The sequence below is a fragment of the Sinocyclocheilus rhinocerous genome, unplaced genomic scaffold (assembly GCF_001515625.1).
Source record: "Sinocyclocheilus rhinocerous isolate Xijiao unplaced genomic scaffold, SAMN03320098_v1.1 scaffold307, whole genome shotgun sequence".
NCBI lineage: Eukaryota > Metazoa > Chordata > Actinopteri > Cypriniformes > Cyprinidae > Sinocyclocheilus > Sinocyclocheilus rhinocerous.
Genome location: NW_015662942.1, coordinates 532,770 through 539,635, shown reverse-complemented (window position 1 = coordinate 539,635; position 6,866 = coordinate 532,770).

The window sequence follows — 6,866 nt, the reverse complement described above, 5'->3', positions numbered from 1 at the left end:
AAGCTAGTCATTTTAATCAGTTTCACTGCAAGGAAGACAACAGCATAAAAATTGTGTGTATGTGGGAGTGTGTATGTTGGGACAAGTTGTTAGGATTGATGCTGCAACATTTGCTGACTTAAAGAAACCCTTACCGTCCAGTCAAGTGCTGCCATTTCGTACAGACACCATTATGATTACAAATACTTCAGGATTCTCTGCATGCCGACACACACTTATGCCGACATGTGTGACACTTTTCCTGTAAGCCTCTTAGCACAATGCTGTTTCAGTACACTGTGTTTTGGAGTGTGTGCCATTTGCTCTCTCTAAACAGGATTAACAGGGTACAGCCCTTTCATATTGTTCACACACGGAACCGAATGTGCAGTGCTGTAAACAAAAAAAAACAATACTCATTATGTGAACATGAATTTTTGCGTAATTTGTGACGCTTGGAAAAAATAAATTAAGACAAATGCCAAGTTCTGTCATGACACTCTAGGTGTCGCAGGCTGGTGAGTTGTTAACGCAAATTGATGATATTCACAGCGTTAAACTACTTGAAACAAGTTGATTGGTTCATGTTGCATACGCAGCCAGTAAGCTTGATGCTTTACATTTAAATGGCTGGTTAGCATTCACTAGAGCAGTGCGCTTATAGAGTTCCTCGAAACCCTCCACCTCTCCCAGCTCCACCTGTATAGATCTGCTATGGGTTATTTTATATGATATTTGTGCAGTAGCAGTATGACCTAAATGCTCACAACATTGTATCAGTGTAACAAAGTTCATAAGGGGAAGAAGGAAGTGACTCAGGTAGGCGGTTTGGAGACTCGTGGCTCTTTTATTTCTTTCTCTAAATTTCAACTAAACACAAACGGCGCGCCTCCAGCGCGTGCTCACTCTGCCAAGGCATAAACTCAGTTCAATCCGCTTTTCCTCCTCCGGCTACGGAATCGCCACGAGTCCCAGTCTCTCTCTCCCGCTGCAGACTTCGCTGAACCACGCCCCCCCCGCCACAATCAGCATATATATTGGGAGTAGCAAGTTCCTGAACTTGCTTTGCAGTAGCAGCAATAATCTACAACAACAGCAATAACCAACAGCAGCAGCAGCGTAGCAGATCTATTCCGCCAAGACCAAGGATTACACAAGTATGCAAATGAAGAAAATTTAATGTAGGAGACCGATTGTGCTAATACCTGATGTAGTAGGCAACACTAAGGGAACAATGAGGTCCTACTTCCTTTGTGTTTCAAGAAAACTTGGCTAACAAGGGGGATAAAGCTAAACATAGCTATAAAAGTGTATAATATGACCCCCTTTAATATTCAAAACAGAGAATTCCTCACTGATTTGAAATGTTTTGCTTTACTTGCAAGTTTTACTTAATGAAAGGGTTAAAAAAATCATTAAGAATATCAATACTGCATATAGAATCCCTGGAAACACTTTTGAAAATTAAAATATAATGTAAGAGATGCCCTGTAAAGTTCATAGAGCAGAAAAAGGTCACAAATAAGATATTCAATGAGCATGAAAGGAGAACAAACCACAAACACTCAGAGCTGATCGTATGTGTTTGTATGTTTGATTGAGTTGTCAGCGCTGTAAGGGTTTGTTATCTGACTGAAAACATGTGTTCTGCGCTGATGTGTGCATGTGTTTTGTCCCTAATGGTCTGAGATAATAATGTGATCTAATCACTTCTGCTTTCTCCACTCCACAAGACGAGTCAAAAAAATGGCTCCCACAGGAATTTCTTTACTGCCTTTTGTATTTGTTTGTCGCTTTGTTACATCAGTCTTCTGGAATTGTGTGATTGTGTGTGAATTAGTTCCTTAGTAAAACTAGGTTTTATTTATTTATTTATTTTATTATTATTACAATTTTTTTTTTTTTGTGTGTGTTTTATTTCACTGTAGATTGTTTAAATTGAGGAGAATTCAAAATGTCTCCATCCTTATTTCTTTCTGTATGTGTGTTTTAATAGAAAGTGTGTGAGATGTGGAGTGCATTACCACTGTTGTCGCTAACAAGACCATTAGTGCAAAGATATTGCTGTTGCTTTTCCTGCTATATTGAAAAAAAAAAAGTCTGCTTATTACCTGCCCACGCACATCTTTCTCTCTCTGTCTGTCTCTCTCTTTTACACAAGACTGATTCCACATTAAAATTCGCCACATCTTTCCTCAAAAGTTTATCACACATATCACCTAATACTGTGGTTGCAGAGCATTGATTATATATAATAAAGAGCGTTTTATCTGACAGATTTGCCAGATATTAAAATGAATCATTCACCTGAAAATTCAGGCATTATGTATTCACCATTTTGTCATTCCAAACCTGTATCATTTTTCTGCTTCCGTGGAACACAAAAAGAGATGATGGGCTTTCGAAACTCCAACAAAAACAACACTTCATATTGTGATTGTTTACAATAAATAATTGCAGTCAATGCACATCGGTTTTCAGCAAATAAAGTCTTAAATATGACATGAGTCATTTTTGGACAGCTAGTGGCACTAAATGGAATTGCAGTCTATGTGTTAGCGACCTAGGGGCCAGATTTACTAAACAGTGCAAATTAGCATTAGAGCGCAATTCCATAATAGCACCGTTGGGAGAGGAAAATTCTGCGGGTGATTTACTAACAATGCGCACATTAAAGAACACAGACGCAGCCAGATCATTTCCATAATGACTAGTGCAATCTACCAACAGCAGCGCAAATTACCAGCTGCTTTAAGAAATACTTTTTGGGCATTAAATAATGGCGCAAATACCAGTAATTTGACATGCGCAAACGTTAGTAAATCGCGTTGCGTGATTCATTTTAATACTCTCCTCCCATAAATTTTGCGTCTGAAAGGGAAACTCCTACAAATGCATATTCAGTAAGGTCAGGCGCAAAAATAACTGTGTCCACGCCTTTACAGCGTTAATTTTTCACTTGCATATTTAGTAAATCCTTACAGTAATATTTAATGCCAAAAGACATTTGACATGCGCAAACGTTAGTAAATCGCGTTGCGTGATTCATTTTAATACTCTCCTCCCATAAATTTTGCGTCTGAAAGGGAAACTCCTACAAATGCATATTCAGTAAGGTCAGGCGCAAAAATAACTGTGTCCATGCCTTTACAGCGTTAATTTTTCACTTGCATATTTAGTAAATCCTTACAGTAATATTTAATGCCAAAAGATGGTGTATGCTGGCACAAGCTTATAGTAAATCTGGCCCCTAGGGTTTTTTCAAAATGATTTACCATTATTATCCAATTATGGTCACAAGTGCCGTTGTTAGAAAAATAGTTTGCAATTATTCAGTGTTTCCCAAAACCATAGTTCCAATTAATGTTAGCAAACCAACATTGCAAAGTTATGTGATTGGAACTGCAGCGTTAAAAGTATAGGTTCTAGTTAGTATGACATGTGGACTTTAAATTGTTCTTTAAATTTCATTCTACATCTTTTTGTTTGTCAAGAGAATAAAAGTTCAGTGTGTATGTGTGACTGTGCTCTGATAACCTGGGTAACCTCAGAGTATGATGTATGATGATCTAGAAATAAAGCAAAACAACTGCAAGCAAAAATAGCAAAGTAGTGTTCAGATGCCATGTTCGCTGACTGAGTAAATCAGCTTCCATTTTCACTGTAAAGGAAAAGAACAGCATGAGGTTTTGGTTAAATTTCTCTTTTTGCCTTTCATCTTGGTACAGGTTTGGAACAACATGAGGCTGAATAAACTACACAATTAAAATGTTGGGGTGACCTACTCTTTTAAAGTATGATTTGACAAACTTTGGTGTTTATTAGTAGGTTTTCTATCAAGATGGCACATTCATTTAGTTCAGCTTGAGAATCTCTTCAAGTGTTGCATGACTGGATCTGTTTCTCTGACAGTGAAATGTGTATTTGTTTACTGGCTATCTAATTGTCCTCCTTGATGCCTTGCGTTATATTTACTTCTATTGATTGATTAACAACTAGATATTGAGCACTGGGGAGCTGCCGAAATGACCGTGCATGTGAGAGACAGAGAAAGTGAATGTTGAAGCATGCTGCCAGTCAAAGTGGGCTTGTAATGAAATCCTCCAGCATTCCTGACAGTCTGTCTCAAGCACGAGCACATTTACTCAGGGGTTCGTTCTCTCACACACATAGTATAAATCCTTCTACCCGTCTATCTCTTATTTTCCCTCTTTTTGCACTCATATACCTACCTTCCGTCAGCCAGCTCTCCTCTCTTCTACATCTGATAGTGTTGGGTGTGTTTAATTTAAGTTTACTCTCAGCCTGTCGGGTTCAATATCTCTCTCCCCTCTTCTGCCTCTTTTTCTCTCGTTCTTCTGTCATTCATTGCTTCATTTCATTCTGGATAAACCTGCCTATAGAAATAGAGGTCAGTAGCTGTTAGACTTCAAAGCGTATCAACAGAAAACTCTTCAGTTAGGCCCCACTGGTGTTTTCAAAATGGCTGACAGACTCTCAACAGCAGCTGAGGCGGTGAAGGTTAAACAATGTTGTTCGTTTACACATTTCCTTTGCTGAAAACTGAAAGTCTTGCACTTGTTAAACTTCTCACTACAGGGTGAGAAGCCAGCAGTTAGATCATCAAATTGTTGGTGTTTTTATGTGACTAGTTCATTCTGGATTTCCAGATTGGGATTGATTTTAGCAGGATTTTTGTTGTGTATGTTGGTTTTTCTCTTTGTGTGTAAATTTGTTGGGGAAGCTACTTTGAAACTATCTATCTATCTATCTAGTTAGCTAGTCTATGTATTGTTGTTTATGCTACTGAAAGATTAAGTTAGTTAGCATCACAAATTATAATTAGCTACTCCTTAAGGCTGCTTATGAGAAAGACCAGAGAGAAACATTATTATACAGTAGAGTGAATTTTAAAGAGATCTGGTTGTGTATGTATTAGCTTTCATTGGGTAAACTCACTGGCTAAAATTAGATTAGGGCTCAAATTCTTATGTAGAACACTCAGTTCCATTTTTATAGACGGGGCTTCAGATTTGAGTATCACTGATTGCAAATATTTCAAGGAAAGACTTTTCTAAATACACGGTTTACACAATACTTTCTTCAATTACCGGCAGTTTTGCCCCTCTTCAATTGAAAATGTCTTGCACATGAAAAGCAATTTTTTTTCCTCATAAAAATACAGTAATAAAAACAGTAATGGCAGTGCTTTAATGTCGCTTTGGGCTCAAGCATTTTCGAGTGTGTGTGTGTGTGTGTGTGTGTGTGTGTGTGTGTGTGTGTGTGTGTGTGTGTGTGTGTGTACTCTGCTTAATATACACACTTAATGCATCCTCCGCTTTGATGGCTATAACCGTCTTTTCTTTTTAAAGGTGTCTGCGTGTGTGCTTGTGTGTAGATATGTTCTCGGAAGTCTTTTAGTGAGCGCCAGCAGTCTTTGAATGTCGCTCAGTCAAAAGAGTCGAGCCCTGATTGCGGTTATAAGAAGACTCGGAGAGCCCTCTCTGCAAGGCAAGATAAGCAGAGTGTTTGTGGCTGAGTGACAATCCAGCACTGTTAATCATATTAAAGGCAAATAAATGTGAGCTCTGCACCCTCACACCTTACTGCAAAAGAAGAAGGAAAAAAAGTAAAAATAGAGATGCCTCAAGGGTCAATTATTTCATTTTTGAATGTTATCATAGGCTCATTTACATTTTCATACATACATGTGTATATATATATATTAGGGGTGTAACGGTACACAAACATGACGGTTCGGTATGTACCTTGGTTTTGATGTCACGGTTCGGTATGGTTTCGGTACAGCAGGGGGAAAAACTAAACTTTTTTATTATTATTATTATTATTAAACTGTGGTTTACTGAACAAATTGCTATTTCTTTAAATAAATTTAATAAAAAATAATAAAAAAAAATCTACCTCAGCTTATGCTCTAAAAACTATAGTGATCCCTTTTACATTATTATAAGGTTACAGTTAACAATAGAGCCCAAACATAAATTTAATTATTATTTATTTTTAAATATAATAATCAACTCTCAACTTAAAAAACTGGTATGCAAACATGTAAATTGCACATAATGCAGTTTTTAAATTAACTTCTAAATTATAACATTTCTATTTTTTGTTGAAATATATTCATTTACACAGTGACTGTCATAAATTATCATAACAGATTTATTTAAACATACATTAATTAAGACATCACTAACAGGTAAAGTAAAATACAATGAGTATATAGTGTAATATTTCGTGAAATGCTCTTCTCACGACTTCATTTATGGCGAACTAACGAGCTGCGGACACTGATGACTTGCCTGAGGTAAATGCTACGTGACATTTTGTTTACAAGCTGCTTTTTTGACGTCTTTTCGTGGTTGAAACACAGATTGAACTATTACATGAGGCATGAGATGTTCATTCAGGTTTATTTACTCCTCTGACCGTCAATGGTGCGACTGTGGAGAGAGTGAGCAGCACCAAGTTCCTGGGTGTGCACATTACAGAGGATCTCTCCTGGACTGACAACACCGCAGCACTGGCCAAGAAAGTCACTTCAACGCATAATGAGAGCAGCTGAGAAGATCGTTGGTGTCTCTCTCCCCTCACGCCAGGATATTTATGGAACCCGTCTCACCCGCAAAGCCCTCTGCATTGCAGGTGATCCCACCCACCCGACTCACAGCTTCTTTAGTCTGCTGCCATCAGGGAGGAGACTGCGGAGTCTCCAGGCCAGGACCAGCAGACTGAAGGACAGCTTCATTCATCAGGCTGTCAGGAAGCTGAACTCCCTCCCGACCTTGCCCCTCCTCCCCTCTCTTGCCCCATGCACCACTGAACTCTGAACCCCAGACCCCCCAGCGCTCCCACATCCCCCGGTCCTT